The sequence below is a fragment of the Podarcis erhardii genome, assembly GCF_964252035.2.
Source record: "Podarcis erhardii genome assembly, chromosome: 12".
NCBI lineage: Eukaryota > Metazoa > Chordata > Lepidosauria > Squamata > Lacertidae > Podarcis > Podarcis erhardii.
Window position 1 is genome coordinate 27,537,169 of NC_138513.1, and position 20,965 is coordinate 27,558,133.

Consider the following 20,965-nt stretch of genomic DNA (forward strand, 5'->3'; position numbering starts at 1 on the left):
AAATCAGAGCAGTGCATAGGCAAGGCAAAGGTTAGAAGCCCATCATAGCCCAGCTTTAGTGAGGCAAGGGAGAAACATATTTGGACTGGGCAAGCAAACAGGCACTTCTTCCAGTGTGCTGGGCCTGAGCCATCTGCTCAGAGTGGCATCTCCAGTTCTTAGGTGACAGAGGAGGGGACAACACAGGCTCAGAGCCAGACTTGTACTTCAGCATCTCCTATGCAGGTGTAGACTCGCTGTTAGGGAAAGGTGGTTGGGAGAGTTCTTGTGGAGCCAACTGATCATGGCTGATGCCTAACCCACCTTCTTCTCCCAACAGCCTTCTGAGTCCCTCTCTGGGATCTTATTCTGTGCCCCCATCTTCCTTCCCATACTACTCTGAAACCTCCTGAGGACCAGGCGAGGTCTGGCTCAACCTACTAAGTCTCTCCCCGGGTTCATCCAAGTTCAACTCCTCAAGCATCATCCTGATCTGACCAGCCTCTCCAGGACATTCTCATGAGGCTCATGACAACTACCCACTCTAGATTTTATCTTAGCATAATTTTAGTTAGGTCAGTAACCCTGAAAAAATTGACCATGGTATCTTGTTGTCTTAAAGTTCAGGCAAGAAACTGGAGACTAAAAATTCAATATTTTCTTTTGCAAGTGTTTTCTTACTACAAGGCTTTTCACTGTGTTTAAACTTGCTCAATGTCAAAACACAGTTTGTTCCACTTGTTCTCTTTGCTATAGAAACAAAGCAAACTAAGAACTATTGTCTGTCCTTTAAATGGAATTATTTTACAGCCTTTGGGATCTTTCACATGATTTCTTTGTATAATCTATTACAGTGTGATAGTTAGGCTTTTTAATTCATGTATCATTTTCCCTTGTTTCCTTGAGTCTTTAAAGTCCACTCCATGCACAGATGTTGCAATGCATTTTTTTTTTTTTTGTAATAATATTTATTAATTTTATAAAACAAAGATCAACATAGATAACAACATAATCTTTCTCATTAGCCACATTTCATTCACATCTTTGGACTTCCTCACATCTCTTGTTCATGCTTTCCATACACATAGATTTTTCTAGCAAATTATTCACTTAATTCAGTTTATATTATGTAATTATCCAATATTGTATCTCAAATCTTAGAATTTAATTCACTCTAATTCTAGCATATTGTTCATCCAAAATTTGTCTTTTCTTTCAGTCACATTTAGATTTATATTCTTTGTTACTAATTTGTTGGAGCCATCTTATTCCGGATCTTACATCTTTCTTAACATTCATACAGTTTACAGTATTTTTGTAAATAGTCCTTAAATTTCTTCCAATCCTCCTCCACTGCTTCTTCTCCCAGGTCTCGGATTCTGCCAGTCATCTCTGCCAATTCCATATAGTCCATCAGTTGCATCTGCCATTCTTCCAATGTGGGCAAATCTTGAGTTTTCCAGCTTTTAGCGATGAGTATCCTTGCTGCAGTTGTGGCATACATAAAAAAGGTTCGGTCCTTCTTTTGCACACTCTGGTCAACAATGCCCAAAAGGAAGGCCTCTGGTTTCTTAAGGAAGGTATACTTAAATACCTTTTTCAGCTCATTATATATCATTTCCCAGAAAGCCTTCACTCTAGGACAAGACCACCAGAGGTGAAAGAATGTTCCTTCAGCTTCTTTACACTTCCAACATTTATTGTCAGGCAAATGGTATATCTTTGCAAGCTTGACTGGGGTCATGTACCACCTGTATATCATTTTCATAATATTTTCCTTCAGAGCATTACATGCGGTAAATCTCAGACCTGTAGTCCATAACTTTCCCCAGTCAGTAAACATGATATTGTGCCCTATGTCCTGTGCCCATTTTATCATAGCTGTTTTAACCGTTTCATCCTGTGTATTCCATTTTAGCAGCAAGTTATACATTCTTGAAAGTATCTTAGAGCTGGGTTCTAACAGTTCTGTTTCTAACTTTGATTTTTCCACCTGGAATCCTATCTTTTTATCTGACTTAAAAACTTCTTTAATCTGAGCATAATGTAACCAATCTCGCACTTTATCTTTTATTTTCTCCATACTTTGCAACCTCCAATTATCTCCATCTTTTTCTATTATTTCCCAATATTTCGGCCATTTGGCCTCCATATTGAGTCTTTTCGGGGCCTTAGCCTCCATTGGTGATAACCACCTTGGGGTTTTGTTTTCCAGTAAGTCCTTATATTTTATCCAGACATTGAATACTGCTTTTCTGACAACATGGTTCTTAAAAGCCTTGTGTATTTTAACCTTGTCATACCACAAATATGCATGCCATCCAAAAGCATTGTTGAATCCTTCCAAATCTAAAACATCCGTGTTTTCAAGAAGTAGCCAGTCCTTCAACCAGCAGAAAGCTGCTGATTCATAGTACAGCTTTAAGTCTGGCTGGGCGAAGCCCCCTCTTTCTTTAGCATCAGTTAATATCTTAAACTTAATTCTGGGCTTTTTGCCCTGCCAGACAAATTTAGAAATATCTCTCTGCCACTTCTCAAAACACCCCATTTTGTCCACAATCTGTAGAGTTTGAAACAAAAATAACATTCTTGGCAATATATTCATCTTAATAGCAGCAATACGTCCTGACAAGGAAAGTTTCAATCTTGACCAAATTTCTAAATCCCTTTTAATTTCAGACCAACATTTTTCATAATTATCTTTGAATAAGTTCCTGTTTTTGTCTGTTATGCTTACCCCTAGGTATTTTACTTTTTTAACCACATTTAATTCTGTCTCTTTCTGAAACCTTTCTGATTCTAAAGGGGTCATATTTTTTTCCAAAACCTTGGTTTTTTGCTTGTTAAGTTTAAATCCCGCCACCCGACCAAACTCATAAATCAATTGCAATACCCTTTTGGTGCTGGGCTCTGGCTCCTGTAAGGTCAATACTAGGTCATCTGCAAATGCTTTAAGTTTATATTGTTTTGCTCCGACCTGAATACCCTCCACCAACCGGTCTCCTCTGATCATATTTAAGAGCACTTCCAGGACCGATATAAATAACAAAGGGGAGATAGGACAACCTTGTCGTGTTCCTTTTTCAATATTAAACTCTTCCGTCACCACATTGTTCACTATCAGTTTTGCCTTCTGCTCCGAATAAATTGCCTCTATCCCATTCTCAAACCCCCGCCCCACTCCCATTCCTTCCAAGTTTTTCTTCATAAACTTCCAAGAAATATTATCAAAGGCTTTCTCCGCGTCTATAAATATCAAAACTGCTTTTGTGTTGATATTTGTCTGCAAGAGTTCCAAGATATCAATAATGTTTCTTGTGTTTGCAAACAAATGTCTACCTGGGAGAAAGCCTGCTTGGTCCTTATGGATCACTTCATTTAAGACTTTTTAAAATCTGCTTGCTAAAATGTCTGCGAATATTTTGTAATCCACATTCAGGAGGGAGATGGGGCGGTAATTCTTGAGTTGTGTCTTTTCGGTTTCTAGTTTAGGTATCCATGTGATGAAGGCCTCTTTCCACGACTCTGGTGCCTTCTTCCCTTCCATAATTTCATTACAAACCTCCATTAGTGGGTGCATCAAATAGTCTTTCAATGTCTTATAATACTTGGAGGTGAGACCATGCATTTTTAATTGGTAGGGATATGTGTCTTCAAATTCCAGGAGGACCAGCTTTTTAAATATTGAAGGCCACCCATGCTATGTACACACAGTAATTACTGGAAACCATTGTGGTGATATTGCTGAAGGTAGACTAACTTAAACTGGTTTTGCAAGGACTTATAGCAATCTAAGCTATATCCCACAGGAGCATTATCAAGACTGCAGCAATGGATGCAGAATTGTCAAAACAAATCCACAACCGATTGGATATTGCCCATAAAAAGCAACACCTACACACAGTGTTCCATGCACACTTTTAGGAACGTATTGCTTCTGGGTGAAAATGACTTGAGTGGAATCTGATAGTAAATTACAGTCTTGATTATCCATGGAGCAGTGTTAGATAAAATGTAGTAGGTAGTTACAGCAATAATATGTTATTATTTATATCCTGGTCTTCTGCAGTTGCACTTGGAAGGGCTTATAAGAAAATCTACATAGGCATACATAAAATCCAATTAAAAACAGTAATTTAAAAGCAGTTAGTCAAATACATTATGGCTGCAACATGCTTACCTGGGAGTACAGTGGTACCTTGGAAGTTAAACGGTATCCGTTCCGGAACTCGGTTGAATTTCCAAAACATTTGGAAACCAAGGCATGGCTTCCGATTGGCTGCAGGAAGCTTCTGCAGCCAATCAGAAGCCACGTTGGACGTTCGGGTTCCAAAGAATATTCGCAAACTGGAACACTCAATTCCGGGTTTGCAGTGTTCAGGAGCCAAAACATTTAACTTGCAAGGCATTTGGGAGCCAAGGTACGACTGTAATTTGTTTAACATAGCTGCAACTGAGGCAACAGCCAATTTCATATGTCAAGTATTAAAAGTCTATCAAAACATTTTCAACTTCCATGAAAAAGTGCTTACAGAGTGCAACTGATGCAACTTAGCTGGAAGGACATAGTGCCACCACTGAAAAGGCCTTTTGCTCATGCACTGAGAGAAAGGCTTCGTACGTAGGTCCATTTTGAAGCCCATCCAGCTCTGCATTAGGACCAAGTGTTCCTTAAGATAGTCCCAAGCCACTAAGGGCTGCCACGTTAAACCTAATACTTAGCACAGTTGTTGTTTAAGGCACATGCAATGGACCTGTAATAAACCATACTACATGCAATTATAGTAAGTGTATATATCTGCCTTGCTCCAGCAATCCTTTTTCCAGCCTGCAAGGCATCTTCCATTCAGTAGATGAAACAAATTTGTGCAGGGAGAATTATTCCCAGTTACTCTTAAGCCAAAAAAGGCTTGAAGAGTTAAATACTGTCTCATCTTCTCTCATATCCACGTGGCCAGTCTTTAGTCACGGAGGTGAAACCTAATCAGGACAGAGATCATGTAGCTTGTGGAAACTCAGCTTTAAATTACTAGGCAATGTTACTTGGTTTCTTTTCAGAGCTGAGCCAAAGGGAAGGTGAGATTCATCAGGTGTGAAAAGCCAGTCTCCTTCTGGTGAATGTCTGGGCTGGGGAGAGAAGTCTTGTATAAGGGGATAAATTATTCTCCTAGAGCAAGGGTGGGCAACCTTTTAGCCTGCAAAAACTATATCCAATGGTGAGAGCTGCTCGGGGACTGTATGTCAGTGGCGTACATCTGCTCACAAACATTCACCTAAGTACACGGCTTGATGGGGAGGAGAAGGGCAGACCAATCTCAACCCCAGAGGGAGGGCAGAAGCCAGGCCAGTCCTTGCTGTCAAATGTGAGGAAGGGCAGACCTCTCTATTTGGAATGCAGGCATTGTGCTTGCGATAGCTGAGAGCTTCCAAGAGGAAGCATTGCAGTCCTTATCCATGCCCCTCTTGAATAGGACACCTCAGGAACAGCCCATCCCATTTTACTGCCTGGGGTGAAGTCTGGAGTCTACCAGAGCCTCACTTACTGGGGTTGCACAGCAGTAGTGGCTTCCAGTGAGATCTCACGAGCTCTCATGCAAGCTCTGCAAGATCTCGTGAGAGTTCTCGTTCTCCTGTGGGATTTCTCCACCCGAGGCAGCTGCTTCAGTCTGCCTCATAGGCAGCCCAGTCCTGAGAAACCCATTTACGGCAGGATACAGAGCCAAGGGTGGCAGAGGCGGCAGGGAGCAAAGAGCAGCAGCAGAATCCTCCGACAGCTAACAATCCTGCTCTGTTTATTTCTTTAATATTTGTGTGTTTCATATGGAAAAGGAAATGCATTTTCAGACCATTTTTATAAACAAATCAAAAAATGAAAAGGCAGAAATATAACAGCAGTAGCATGGTAAGAAAAATACAGAGCCATTCTAGATCTTTTTTTTTAAAAAAAAAATTACCTTTGATTTCGGCAAAGAAGTAAACATTCTATAGCAGTGTCTCAGATCACTAATTTGTCTGCCTGACAAATGGGTTGGCAGACCTGGCCTGTTCTATATGGGTTTGTAGAGATGCAGAGTCTACAGTCCTTCAAATGTTACTAGACTCCCATACCTTGATTATTAATGTATATTGCATTCCCTTTCATGTGGAGATTTGCCTGGCTCCTTCCCTGCTGACAGAAATTGAAAACGTTTTCCTTGAAAAAGGCTTTTAAGATCCAGCTCTGCTGCTGTTTTTAATTATTTCAATTGCTGCTTTTTATGGACTGCATCCATAATGCAAGGGTAGGGAACCTGTGGCTCTCTAGATGTTGCTGGACTCCGGCTTCCAGCATTCTTGGCCATTAGCCTTGATGGATGGGGTTCATGGACATTTGTTGTTGTTGTTTAGTCGTTTATTAATGTCCAACTCTTCATGACCCCATGGACCAGAGCACGCCAGGCACTTCTGTCTTCCACTGCCTCCCACAGTTTGGTCAAACGCATGTTCGTAGCTAGGAGAACACTGTCCAACCATCTCGTCCTCTGTCGTCCCCTTCTCTTGTGCCCTCCATCTTTCCCAACATCAGGGTCTTTTCCAGGGAGTCTTCTCTTCTCATGAGGTGGCCAGAGTATCATGGACATTAAAGGTAAAGGGACCCCTGACCATCAGGTCCAGTTGTGACCGACTCTGGGGTTGCGGCACTCAACTTGCTTTATTGGCCAAGGGAGCTGTCATACAGCTTCCGGGTCATGTGGCCAGCATGACTAAGCCGCTTCTGACGAACCAGAGCAGTGCACAGAAACGCCGTTTACCTTCCCGCTGGAGTGGTACCTATTTACTTGCACTTTGATGTGCTTTCAAACTGCTAGGTTGGCAGGAGCAGGGACCGAGCAATGGGAGCTCACCCCGTCGCGGGGATTCGAACCGCCAACCTTCTGATCGGCAAGTCCTAGGCTCAGTGGTTTAACCCACAGGACCACCCGCGTCCCATCATGGACATTAGCATCCAAAAAAATCAGGAGGGCCCAAGTGAACCACCCCAGTCTTAAAGGAACAGATTCATAGTTTTAGGACACTCCTAGAACTAGGGGAGGTACAAGCAGCTTCTGTCATAGAATGCCTATCTCCAGCTAAAGCTGGTTTGCCACCTGCAATCGCTCTAGACAGAGACAGTCTAGCAATTCTTTTCCATAAACTTGCGGCCTTCAGATTAGAGTGCTCTAATGCTTTGAAGACAGTTCAGAGACTGCAAGAATAGCAAGGTCATGATCAGATGCTTCTCCTTCAGGTGTTTCTGCCATCTGAGGAGAGATGAGTAGTGGCCACTCTGGTTTTATTATTTTTATTTATTAAAACATTTATATACCACCCTTTATCCAGTTTGGATCTCAAGGCAGTGTGCAACATAAATTAATGCATTTTTAGAATTAGGCATTCAACCGTTTTTAAAAGGCACAACAACAACATAGGCCTTTTATCTATGTTGCTTCTATCTGCCTTTAAAAAGTCAGTCTTCTATTCTGACCATATATTTTGATCGGGTGTTGTTGTTCTTGGGTTGTTTGTTTGGAATAGGCCCTGAAAATATTTGTCTATTTGTGTTAAATGCACATAAATCACTCTTGCCTGTTTTATTGTATTTTAAACATGTTGTAAACCAACTTGGGAATTCCAGTTAGCAGGAGTGCAAATAATCCAAATGCATAAAATAATGCAAACCCCTTCACTCTTTCTCTTCTTTTTGGGCATACTTAGAGGAGAGCAAATGTTCTCTGTGTCACCACCAGTCTAGAAAGCAGTGACCTTATTCTGATTGGTTATGCTTGCCTACAGTGACACCAACAGACTCACTACATAGAATCATAGATCTAGTTCAACCCCCTGCAATGCAGGAATATTCAACTGTCTCATACGGGGATTGGACCTGCAACCTTGGAACTATCGGCAAGGTGGTACTAGCATGAGGAGAGAGAGAACATTGTGCATTTGTGTGTACAGAATTGTACCAAAGCAAGAACCTGTAGAATACTAACCGTGGACAGCTGGGTACAGTATTTTTTAAAAGGCTAGAAACAAGGGCTGCTCTAAAAAGTCAGTACAGCCAAGATCAGGGATAAAGAACCTCTGGCCTTTTCAGATGTTGATGGATTTCTTCCATCATCCCTGACCATAGGCTGTGCTGGCGGGGCCTTGCATATTATCAGTTCTCAACCAAGTCCATCAAAAACAGAAGCCTCGTGGGACATCTTTGTCTTCATACTTCCTTGTCTTTCTTGATAGCGTAAAAAAATAACAGTACTAATAAATAACAGTACTAATGGGTGGTAATGAATGTTGCCGATAACAGTGGCGTAGCGTGGGTTGTCAGCACCCAGGGCAAGGCAAGTAATTTGCGCCCCCTAACCCATGGATTTGTGCCCCCTAACCCGTGGATTTGCACCCCCTAACCCTAACCCCCAGATGTTGCGCCCGGTGCGGCCGGCCCCCCTGCACCCCCACGCTACGCCACTGGCCGATAACAGATCGTGGTAATGAGGGATTATGAAACAAGTTTGCAGGAAGATGTGGCGCAAGCCCCTTCTGCATTCTCCTACAACTTGAAGAACTCTGCAGGTTATCGTCTTGTGCACTAGTTCATTATGTTGTACCATTTGTTTTTAACCTTGGCTTGTCCCTAAGACATCTGCTCTGCTGTGATTAATAATGCTGATAGAAATAAATTGTTGAAGGGCAGTGCTGCATTGCATGACTAATTACCCTCCTAAATTATGTGTTCATAAATGGGCTTTTTTAATATTAAAAAACACATGCACCATGATCCACACATACAGAGAGAGATAAATGAAACCTTGCTAAACTGCCCAAATTCAGAGCAGCAGCAGCACACTTGCCGAGGTGACTTTACAAATGAGAGTCCTTCACTTTTCCCCACATACACTTTTTTTAACCATACACTGCCTTACCTGCCCTTCATTCAGCCTGGGTATTATTCCCTATCTTCCAAGGTGAAAAAGAGTACCTTCATAATCAGAATGAGAAAGAATAGGTGGAACGCAATTTTGTATTGTTTCACGTTCCTGCCAGGAAGTATTTTGTTGAGCAAAGCAAGGCTACCAATTTTAATGGATAGAAATTGGGGGACCCAAAGGAGTGTGTGTAAATAAATAATTGCGAAATTCTTCCATAAAGCATAAGACCTCTGAGTTCCAGGGTTAGAGGATTACATTCCTATGCTCCTAGCCTTGAATCTCAGCATGTCAGCGCTACCTTCCATTTGTCCTGTAGCAGAAGCCTTCAATGTTCCAGACCCAGGACACACTTTTAGACATGCATTTGGTGCCCCCACAGGAGGCAGTGATGATCACCACAGCAGATGACTTTAGAAGAGGATTAGGCAAATCCATGGAGGACAGGACTACTGATGGCTACTGGCCACAAGGGCTATACTCTGCCTCCACAGCTGGAAGCAACAATGCTTCTGAAAACTAGTTGCTGTAAACCACAGGAGGGGAAAGTGCTCTTGTGTTCAAATCCTGCTTGCATTTGGTTGGCCACTGTGATAACAGGCTGCTGGATTAGATGGGCCACTGGCCTGAGCCAGGCTCTTCTTTTGTTGAAGTTGTGCCACAGAAGTTACCAATGAGTGGTGCTGTGATCTAAACTACTGAGCCTCTTGGGCTTGCTGATCAGAAGGTTGGTGGTTCGAATCCTTGTGATGGGGTGAGCTTCCGTTGCTCTGTCCTAGCACCTGCCAACCTAGCAGTTCGAAAGCACACCAGTGCAAGTAGATAAATAGGTACCACTGTGGTGGGAAAGTAAATGAATGTTCTGTGTGCTCTGGTTTCCGTCACAGTGTTCCATTGCACCAGAAGCAGTTTAGTCATGTTGGCCACATGACCTGGAAAGCTGTACGTGGACAAACGCTGGCTCCCTCTGCCTGAAAGCGAGATGATTCTGCAACCCCATAGTCACCTTTGACTGGACTTAATCATCCAGGGGTCCTTTACCTTTTACCTTACCAACAAAACACTCCCAGTAAAATTTGTCATCTGACTAGTGGGCCACTAAAAATTGTTTTGAAGGCCTCATCTAGCTCATGGGGCATGGTTTAGCCCTCTCCTTTTTAGAGGTATAAACTTTGCAAAATGTGAAAACCTGGAATTTAAAACTTAGAATGAACAGTGTAATCGCCAGATATATTGGTAGTTCTTTGTTCCTTTTAAAGAGTTTTATAGCATCACAAGTCAACAACAGATTGGGTAGTGCACTTATTCAAAGACAGAGGGCAACTTGGCCATTGTAAAATGTGTTTCATTTTCCGAGAAATAATTCAAAGATTCAGTGCCACTTCAAAGTACCACTCTGGCAATGAACTGCCAAATTGGAAACAACTTATTGCATGGAATCTTGAGGTTACCAAGGCATAAAGAGAAATACTCGAGGATCTGTGTCAGACAGAAGATAAACATTTCTGAAACACAACTCAACTATAGTGGGCTAAGAAAAGGCAAGGAATTTAGAAGGTGATTCAGAATACCAAAGGAAAACCAGTGTATGTTGGCAATGCTGCTGTCATGACCAACATTAGAAAAGGCTGCAACCCAGTTGTCCGCTGAAGTCCAGTGCCCCATCGCACTAAGTGGAAACAGATCACACACAAAAAAGAGGACGGAGGAGGTTTGCATAAAATTGGCATATGCTAATTCATAGGCTATAGATGAAAATTGTGAAATCATTGTCCAAATTACAAAGAAATGCAACATATCTCACCATAGTGGGGGGAACTTAGACCAGGTGACCCATATGCTTGCTGAGTCTTCTGCACAGAGGCTAACTATCAGTGAATCAGCTTCAAGATCACTGATCTCCTTTGTCTTTAAACTGTACTTGGACTGGTAGCCTTTTCAGCAGAGGACTGCCCTCCGTAAAGTAGGCCACCTGACTGCTGAGGCTTGGGGTTAGGTGAGTGTTAAGCCCAAGATCTGAATGTATGGGATATATATTTTGAGTGGGTTTGGGAATGGAGTCAGAGACCCCTCATAAACAGAAGGCTGAATATGAACAAAGAAGAAACAACACTCCAAACTAAGCAGTAACGCTCAGTGGGTGTCAGTCTATTTGGGTGAATGGGGCCCTGCCAGTCTGCCAGCAGCCTGCCCCACCTGCCTGCCTTCTGACTTATGACAGCCTGTCAGCTTCCTCCTTCTTAGCCTCAGACGATGTAGTCGGTGGCAGCTTGAAATGCAGAGGCCGTTTCCCCTGCTGTTCTGTTTTTGTATACAACATTGTTTTTGTATCAGCAATTCCTGTTACTATTTTCATTGTTGATTATATATATATATATATATATATATATATATATATATATATAGTTAAGTTTCTTCAAGATATCTTACTGGAAGCAGTTTATAAATGGAAATAAAGAAATAGAATCCCATTTGGCCCCACCCAACTTTTGCCTCAGAATCCACCCACCCCCTGGAATATGGCCGCTGGAATCCAGTTGCCCATAAAAGAATGCAAGCCTTTGGGTGGAAAAATGTTTCCCTCAGCCCGATTCTACTCTGTCAACTGTTTTTATTTTCTTGGGAACAGACTGCCCTGCGGTCAGCATTTCAAAAACAGGACAGGCTATTTGTGCAACAATCTGTTTTCTACAGATCACAGTAAGCATCACCGCCATGTGGCCTGGCAGATTGTGCGCTCCATGGGGCATGTTGGGTTCTTCACATTCATGCATGTGCATTTCCTTGTTTGTGCATTAGAGATGAAACGCAATTGCCTCGCTCAGGCTGTGTACACCCTGTAGCTTCAAAGCACATTCGAAACATATTCTTTTCCTCAAAGAATTCTGGGCACTGAACGTTACCCTTCACAAAGTTACAATTCCTAGCAACCCTTAAGAAATCACAGCCCTAGAATTCTTTGGGGGTGGGGGAATGTGCTTTAAAGTTATAGTGTGTACATATCCTCAAAGACTTAATTTCTAGAGATGCTGGAGAGGGAACTGAACTTTGAGGAATGGCCATTCTAGCCAATGATCGCTAATAGCATTGGGACAAGCAGCCTCAAAATGGAAAATTTGAGTTGTTGACGGGAGACGGCCCCTGCAAAGTAGGGAGGGCCAATTGGTGGAAATGTTCAGTTTGGCATCCTTGCTGATTTCAAGAAGCAGAATATGTGAATTGCAGACCTGCATTGTTTAAAAGGAGGTGAGTGTCCAAGTGGACAATCCACCCTGCTTTATCTTCTAGCCCCAAATATTCTTGCTTAAGCGAACTGAAAGAGAAGAACAGGAGCTCGTAACTGCAAGCACTGGCAGAGGAAGAGGAGTGCAGGGGGAGCACACTGTCCCCGGCAGCGCGATCCTGGTGGGGTGCCATCACGGCTGCCCCCCTGCCCACGCTGGGCGCCCCACCCCCACAGGTGACGCCCCATGCCCCCAGGATGTGTGCCACGCCCCTGTGGACGGCACGGCATGACCCTGGGATGCTCGCCAGCCCCGCCCCCACCTGCTTTCCGCCCCCTGGTGCCGGATCATGAAGCTCCACCACTGACCCCAAGCCAGGCTTTCAAAAAACAACTTGGATTTCTCTTCCCAGCAAACTGCTGTACATATTCAATCAACAGCCTTCAACCTTTTCAGTCTTTGGGCCCACGTTTAATCCCAACCTGCCACATGGTAGCATTTCTAACTCTGTAAAAAATCTTCCCCTGTCTGCATCTCCCGTTTGCTGCCCTCTCTCTTTAGCCATATGCAGTTGTTTTTAATTCTTATGCATGTGAGGGGCATGGGGGCACTTATGCCCCCATATCCCCCAGTCTTCCCACATTGAACAGGAAGGTCTGGTTGCTGCCTATCTCCAGGAAGGAGCTGCAAAAGCGTTTTCAGCCATAAACTGATTGGCCAGGACAATGCGGGCATCTGCTGTTCCTATTGCAGTTGCTGCTGGTTTTCTCCTACCTGGAGAGTCCACCTCTCTTGGCCCTTCTGGTCCTTGTGGCTGTGCTGACGGGCCGGCCCCACCTTGGTAGGCTGGTGTGCCTCTTTGGGATAAGGAGTTGGGTGGGGTCAGACAACGCATTGTAGATGGAAAGAAGATGAGGAAGAAAAAGGGAATCCCTATAGGCATTTGTTATTAGTAGTGCTGTATATCATTGTGGGCTGGGGAAATTTTAGCTGAGCACTGTAGCTGTTGACAGTTGCTGCTTTGCTACTTTTTGTGCTCTCGTAGTAGGAGACTCCTGAAAACCCATCTAGCTTTTATTGATCTGCTGCTTTTCATCTCCGGGTAACTTGTTTCTTGGAGTCTGTAATGCTGACACAGATAGATGATTCTACTATAATTAGAACTACTGAATGAAATACTCCTTGCCCCCCCTCACCCCCACTTTGGCACTAAGTCCAAGAGAGAGAGAGAGAGGGGGGGGGGGGAAACTCCTGTCCACCTCATTTAAACTAGATGGGGTGATTGTAAGAAATCCAGCCTTTCTTTAAATCGCTGAGATTTGATTACGCCGAGGACGAGAACCGAAATTCAGATTTTTCGACATACATTGGGAAGCTCTGCTGTTAGGCTTTTATCTGCGGGAGATCGGAGCTTCGGGGCCAAGTGGCTTAAGAAAAATGGCAGGTTGGAAGAAAAAGAGGGAGAATGACAATGACATCCCTCCATATCCTAATCCCAAACTGAGGAATTGCTTTCCTAGAATTCAAACATTCCATTAAAATTTAAATAAGATAGATACCTGGGGGGGGGGGCGCTTTTTGCATCAGTGGGGTATCCATTGGAGCACTCAGTATTTTTTCTATTAAAAACACATTTTAAAATTATTTATTATTTATTGCTTTTGGTTTTTTTAATGGCCACATTTTATGGGGGAGGTGTTAGGGGGTCACAAGACATCATAGTATCACAGTGGGGGACCTAAGGGAACAGTCAGTCTGTATATTTGAATGACACTGTTGTGCTCAAATTCATTAGTAACTCAGAAACTGTGGAACTATGCCTAAGTTGTCAATGGGAGTGGTTATTTAATATTTTATTTATAAGCCCAGCTTTCGTCACAGAAACGCAGGGAAGTGTGCATAGTTCCCCACTCCTCATTTGATTCTCACAACATCCCTGAGTAAGGGTTTGAACCTAGGATTCCCGAATCCTAGCCTGATATTCTGATCACTGCACCATGCAGAAAACACACTACTGAAAATAATTGTCTTTATTTAAGTGCTCATTTACTCTGTTCATCTTGCTATGCCTCGTGCATATTCAGGATTGAAGCAGGGAAGACTATTTTCTGGGTTATTTCCTAGATTCTCACATGTTCTCCTACGATAGCATAGCAAAAATACTAGACACTATCCAGAGGTCATTTCTTACCACCCTGATAATGAGAAGTGTCTGCAGTAATCAAAACATTCATAAACATCCTGGTCTTATTGCAACTGAATTAATATTGGCTTCCCTTATGTGTTCCTGGCTTACACTGAAAGGTCCCTATGTCTCTGACGGGCAAAATGTTACTAAGGAGGTGAAAAAATGAGTTGCAAATGCTAATGAGCAAATAAAAGTTCTGTCAACTCTTTCAGGAAGGAAACAAAATTAAAGCTTTCCCTAAACACGATCGCAGTTGACAAAACGCTGGATGTTTAGGTGCCAATTATAGCTCTTTCAGAAACTCTCAACTCTTGTCATAACACATGCCATAAACAAGGACAGATTTAGAGGTTCTTCATGACAGTTATGTGTAGGATGTTGACAGTTGACTGTTAAATTTCAAGTGCAGGGGAAAATTTCCCTCCCTATAGATCTTCGCTTGTTTATTATGGAGGGTGTTTTCTTTGCGAGTTCAATCATACATTCGCTGCCTCACGTTCTCAGCTTGACATTTGCATTTAACTCCCCCCCCCCCATGACAATCACTGAAGTGTAGATGGAGGTAAATGCAACCTCCAGTGCACTCAAGAGGTGTGAGAATTTCAAAACTTCAGGGCGTTTTCTTCACTTTTCCTTTTGAATATTTAGATTTGTTATCCCCCCTCCCTTTTTTATATTAAAAAAATACCCAATTATATATGGGTGGTTACATCAGAAGAAAGCAAATATATGTGTTTGACATCATAATGAAAGAAGGGAAGAAGCGTTGTGAGGAATCTGAAGCTGGGATAATAGATTAGTTCTTTGGGGGTGCTTTAAGACTTCCAACTATACTTATCATCATCATTTTAATAATTATTATTAACAACTAATGAACCATTAGTAACTTCAACAGATAATGCCTTTAGAGATGAACAGGGAGTGTCCCCCCCCCCTGCACAAAATGTTCACAGTGTGTTTTTTGTGTGTGTGTGTGTGTGTGAGAGAGAGAGAGAGAGAGAGAGAGAGAGAGAGAGAGAGAGAGAGAGTGTAAGGCTTATTATGGAGGCATAAAGACCAACAAAATACTCCTTCTTGATTCATCCCTGAAAGTCTTGCTTCATTCCCTGGATCTTCCTGTATACCACATCACCTTTTCTGTGGAGATTTGTCTGGCTCTCTCCTGACAGAAATAGAAAGCATTTTTAATTTTTATTTTGTTTAATGTGGCATTTTTATTTTTTTTCTGTAATTTTTGAAACTGTAATAAATATTATTTAAAAAAAATAGAAAGCATTTTTATTTTTAAAAGGCATTTAATGTCCAGCTCTGCTACTGTTTTTAATTATTTTACTATTTGCTTTTTAAGGTTGGCTGGTTTTGTTTTTTTACAGTATTGTATATTTATTTCCTGAATGCAGGAATGGTAATGCAACACTTCTCCAGATGTTGTTGGACTACAATTGCCTACCAACCTGCCTGGGGCTGATGGGAGTTGAAGTTCAATACAGCTGAGAGCAGGGATGAGGAACATGTCACCCTCCAGATGTTGGACTCCCAATTCCTATTATCCCTAACCAGCATGGCCAGTGGTCAGGGATGATGGGAGCTGTAGTCTTAATGACATCTAGAGATCCTAGGTTCACCATCCCTGATTGAGCGATCCTCAGGTTCCGCATCCTTACCTAATCATATAATTGCATTTAAATCCTTTTTTGTAAGATGCTAAGGGTACTTATCGAAAGAAGAGCAGTGTTCATAGGTGTGGGTATGCAACAACAATAATTAGAAATACCTCCATTAATGCCTTCAGATAGTACGATCTAAATACACATACACTTGGTGCTCCTGAGAAGAACAGAAGGGTGTGTGTGTGTGCGTGTGCGTGTGCGTGTGCGTGTGCGTGTGCGTGTGCGTGTGCGTGTGTGTGTAAATCAGGAGAAGGGGGGGACACACACCAAAAAATCAGGAGAAGGGGGGGACTCATAGGCTTTCTAACCAGCAGGGAACAGGTGGACAAAGCAATCTTCAAGGAGGTATCAAGGACATCTAAAGCTCATAAACACAAGACCCTGGGATATAACTACACAGATGTTTGTTGAGCTAAGAACATAGCTAAATATAGAATATACATAAAGTTACTGACCTGTATAGAGGACATTTAGCACACAAAAACTAGGGAAGTGACTGGCATGTGTTTTAGTAATCTTTACTCAAAATGTTTTGAGACTGGACAGGATAAGAGATGATATACATTAGGGATGTGTTTTGGCCCCAAGGGGGTGAATTAGGGTGATTTGGGGTATTTTTTCATGTTACTTAGTTAGATTGCACTGTTAACAAGGCATGTCAAGGAGGTTCACAGAGTGCCCAAACTTCTTAAAAGCTCCGTTGACTCAGTTTTTCGCATAAGTGAAGCACAAGATCACTGCCTTGCTGCTTTTTATTTTCTGAGAAATGAAACCAAGCTGAGTGTGGAAAGTCTGCCCTTATGGGAGAACCACTGAGCCTCTGTTTCTAAAATGTGAGTCTTCCCAATCAGGCTCAAAATACTTGGCATTTGGGAAAGTAAAACACATGAATTGGAACTGCATGGCACAGTGCACACATTTTTTTTGTTACTTTCTAATTGACTGGCCCAGAACACATTATGTAACAAGCAAAAGGGATGTACTTCCCCTGAGCATAAAAGATCATGAAATATTCAGTAATATTTATGAAGTTCTGGTTCAATTCCGTCAAGTCCCTGAATTTTGAATGGAGCAGTTAGCATTTTTGGTTATGTTTTAACCAGTTCACAATGGCACAGAGCAGCTTCCTTTCTTATATTAACAACCCTGTACTTAGGGCTATTAACTCACCAAGAAACTTGCCTGGCTCTTTCAGCAATGGAATCCTTGTGGGATCCAGGAATTAGAAGGGACTCAGGCATACAGCCTAACCCTCCATCCCCAACAAACAATGCTAGGCGTGCAAACTCTTTGCTCTAACCATGCCAGCCACCCCCCTCTCTCCCCCTCCCACAAATCCTCCTGCAAGCAGCCTGCATGGAGAAATGCATATGCTTTACTTTACTTTCTTTGTAGGGTTGTCAGGTGTCTGGTCCAAGTCCAGTTGAAAGATAAAGCAAGCAGGAACCTAGAATTTGTCCACCAACAGTTAAGCGGCTGGAGAACAGACTGACCAGGGGCACACTGGTCACCTTCTTCTGCACTATGGTGAGATGCACTGTATTTCTATTTCGATCATACTTAGGCAAACTAAGTCCCAGGGGCTGGATCCGGCCTAATCGCCTTCTAAATTCGGCCTGCTGTCCAGGAATCAGTGTGTTTTTACATGAGTAGAATGTGTCCTTTTATTTAAAATGCATCTCTGGGTTATTTTGGGGGCATAGAAATTTGTACATGTCCCCCCCCTTCAAAATATAGTCCAGCCCCCCACAAGGTCTGAGGGACAGTGGACCGGCCCCCTGCTGAAAAAGTTTGCTGACCCCTGATTTAGATCATAGTAATTGTTTCTATGTGTTATTTATCTAGACAGTGTCATTTCTCTAGAGAGATAAATGAGAGTATGCAAATTGTTAATATTTTTTCATTTTTGCAATGAGCAAAGGGCCACTTTTCATGCAGGTTCTCAGCAGTTACTTCTCCTATTGCTCCAAATTGTTAGTGTGTGCAAACTTCCTAGGCCAAATTGGCTTGCAGCAGCAGTGGGCTCACCTCATCTGCAAGCCGCTTTTGTGAAGGCAACGTGGTGTCCCCCTTCCAGTGCACTGCAATTCTGGATCATCCCTCAGCATTGGCCACACTGGCTGTGGATGATGGGAGCTAGAATCCAATAACGTCTGGAAGGCACAAGATTGGATATCCCAGTCTTGGGACTGAGTAGGTCACTCTGTGAGCTTCATCTGTGAAATGACTCACAGGTAGAACCTCTGGATGCTGCCTTGTTAGGAAATTTTTCAGCTTTTGGGGGAATGGGTAAACCTAGCTTCCCTCCCCCACCTTTGCCCAGGCATTTCTGTTTCTCGTATATACACAGTCATCTCAGATGCCGGGTGAATTGTGTGCCAGGATCTTAGGCTAACCTCTTCAGATAAACACTCTAGACATCTGCAGAGATGGTTGAGGTGTCTGTAAGTATATAGATCAGAGAAGAAATATAGTTGAAAGCTCATATGGCGACAAGGTTTGCGCTAAGGTGAAAAGGAGGAGGAATCTGCTCCACAAACTTATATAATAGGAAAATATGATCATAGCACTGGAAACAAAAAGCTGCTTTTAGCACAGGTTTCTGAATTGGCTGAAGAAGAGAGATATAGTTCTTGAAAATCTTGAGAATCCAATTGCATTTCACATCCCATTTAGTCCAGAATAGGCAATGGGCTCACAGCTAACAGCAAAAATAGTCACCTTGAAAGAGCTTTATGTTTTCATATATTTTTACTATTGCTTTTGAGTGGAATGGAAGGAGTTTAAAGTTTTCAAGGTTCAAAAATCACCAGTCTGTATTCCCTCCCGCTTCATCTAACACAGAAATAGCTTTCTTTTTCTTTTTCTAGGTTTGGTTGTTGATGAAGTTGCATTACAGCCAAGTGATGGAATACACAGCTGTATAAAATAATATCAAGATATGTTCTTAACCTGCAGGGTGTAGCATAACATTTGCACCATGCTTTAGCATAAGCAATGAGATAATTTTACTGCCTATAACACCAGCAATCAAATGGTAGTTTTTGATCCAGTTTAACAGGACCTACATGTTATCTACAGCTTTCAATGCATCTCGTGAAAATCTCATGGAAACGGGAGGCGTTCAGCCCATCTAACATATGCAGCATCTGTGTATCAGTGTTAATTTTATTGTAGAAGAAGATGCTACCTATTGATTAAAGCTGAATGGGAGCTCTGTGACCTGGAACATTCAATGAATTGGAAAAATGGCCTCAGGTGGAAGATATAATTTATTATGGGTGAGCCATAAAGGCCACCTCGCTTGTTACTCCCAGGGAGGAATGAAATAAAAAAGACTTAAGTAACTGCTCACCCAGCACAATAGATACTGGCAGCACTGCAGCAATTTAGACTTCCTACTTTGCTGTTCATCAGGATAATTGCCGGGAGCTGTCAAGGCTGGAACTGAGGACCCATGGGCTCTATATGCATGGCCATGTGCTGAGCCAACAGGGCTACAAGTTGGAGCATCTTGCTAGGCAGTGGAGATTGCAACACTTGGGGCTTCATAGCTTAGGGAAATAGCTGATGGAGGAGGCAACAGAAGTATGTCAGGTTATGCATGGCAATGATGTAATGAGTCCCATGGAGCTGTTATGGAGGAGGTGGGAGGATCCCAAAGGAGTGGATTCAGAGATCAGGGCCTTGGAGGTAGACGACCTGAGGGAGATGAGAGTTGTGGGATGAGAAATGTGGCACTGGTGCCTCAAGAAGGGTTTGAGCTGGTAGAGGGGGCCGGTGAACAGGAGGGTCAGTAGCTGGATTCAGGAAAGGTTCAAGCGGGTTGTCAGAGAGCTGCTTTGCCCCTGTGATCTCAGACACTTCTGCTGCTGCCACTGGACTGTCCGGTCTGTCATTCCTGCCAATAAGGTCCTCAGAAGACATCTCAGAGCAGATGTTAAGAGGCGAAATGATTGTAGGCAGGGATACAATACTGGGATATGAGGCAAGGCATGGAGAAATTTTAAGGTTAGGACAAGAAAATTGTTCTGGATATCAGAGGAGGCAAGGAGCCAGCACAGGAGATTCAGGGCAGGCTGATGAGTATATAATAAGGTCAGTTGCTTATTTCGTGATCCTTCTGGAAAGGGAGCTGCAGTACCTCCTCGGGTCATCCACAAGTGCTGGCACTGCAGAGTAGCAGAGGTTTTCTGGGTTTTCTGTTCCTACAAGCTGTTTGATATCTGCTGCTCACTTAAATATCAGAAGACACCAACCCCTTTAAGGTTTTGACTTTGTCAAGCATGCAGCATGATCCTATGCATGCTTATGCAATGGAACTTATTTTCAAGTAAGAATGTGAACAGGATTGCTGCCACAGACTATGTCATTGAATACAGTGCAGCCATCTGAATTCAGTGCATGTTATATGTGTAAATAACTTTCTCTATCTCTCAGTTTACAGGTTAACAGGAGTTTTTCTTGGCTGATCAATTTTTGACAATTAGAAGTTAATGCCGCCAAGAGAACTCTGAAGGAGCAGCAGAAGCTTTGAAAGCAATTGTACAAGCTGAAAGAATGGCATTGCAAAACCCTGAAATTCTGATGCAGCCTTTTAATTCTCATTTGATTTCACTGTCATGGGTGCTGAGCACCTCATACAATCCTGGCCACGTATTTTGCAAACCTACAGATATGCCGAGTCTTTTGCGGTGTGATGAGTAACCTGATTTTCCAGTATCTTTGTGCGAAAACAGAGCTGTATACTTATATCAAGAGAACATATGCATGCTGTATTTTGCTGCTGTGCTTGTGTGTGTGTGTGTGTGTGTGTGTAAAACAGGAAATAATAAATACCTGTGAGGTTGTCAATACAAAACAAATATGACAGTTCCTTTCTTTGCTCATATTCAATTCAATTTCTACAATGAAAGTTTATTTAGGGGAAATAGGTAAATGTTACTAGTCTTGCTTAAA

The 20,965-nt window shown here is 42.5% G+C and overlaps 1 long non-coding RNA gene across 1 annotated transcript; it reads left to right on the forward strand.

Moving 5' to 3' along the window:
- The first annotated feature begins 323 nt into the window (after positions 1 to 323).
- LOC309325760 lies at positions 324 to 20,871 on the forward strand. The gene is made up of 3 exons (XR_014149970.1): positions 324 to 554; positions 17,402 to 17,533; positions 20,447 to 20,871. It is a non-coding gene; the product is annotated as an uncharacterized lncRNA (long non-coding RNA).
- Positions 20,872 to 20,965: the final 94 nt, after the last annotated feature.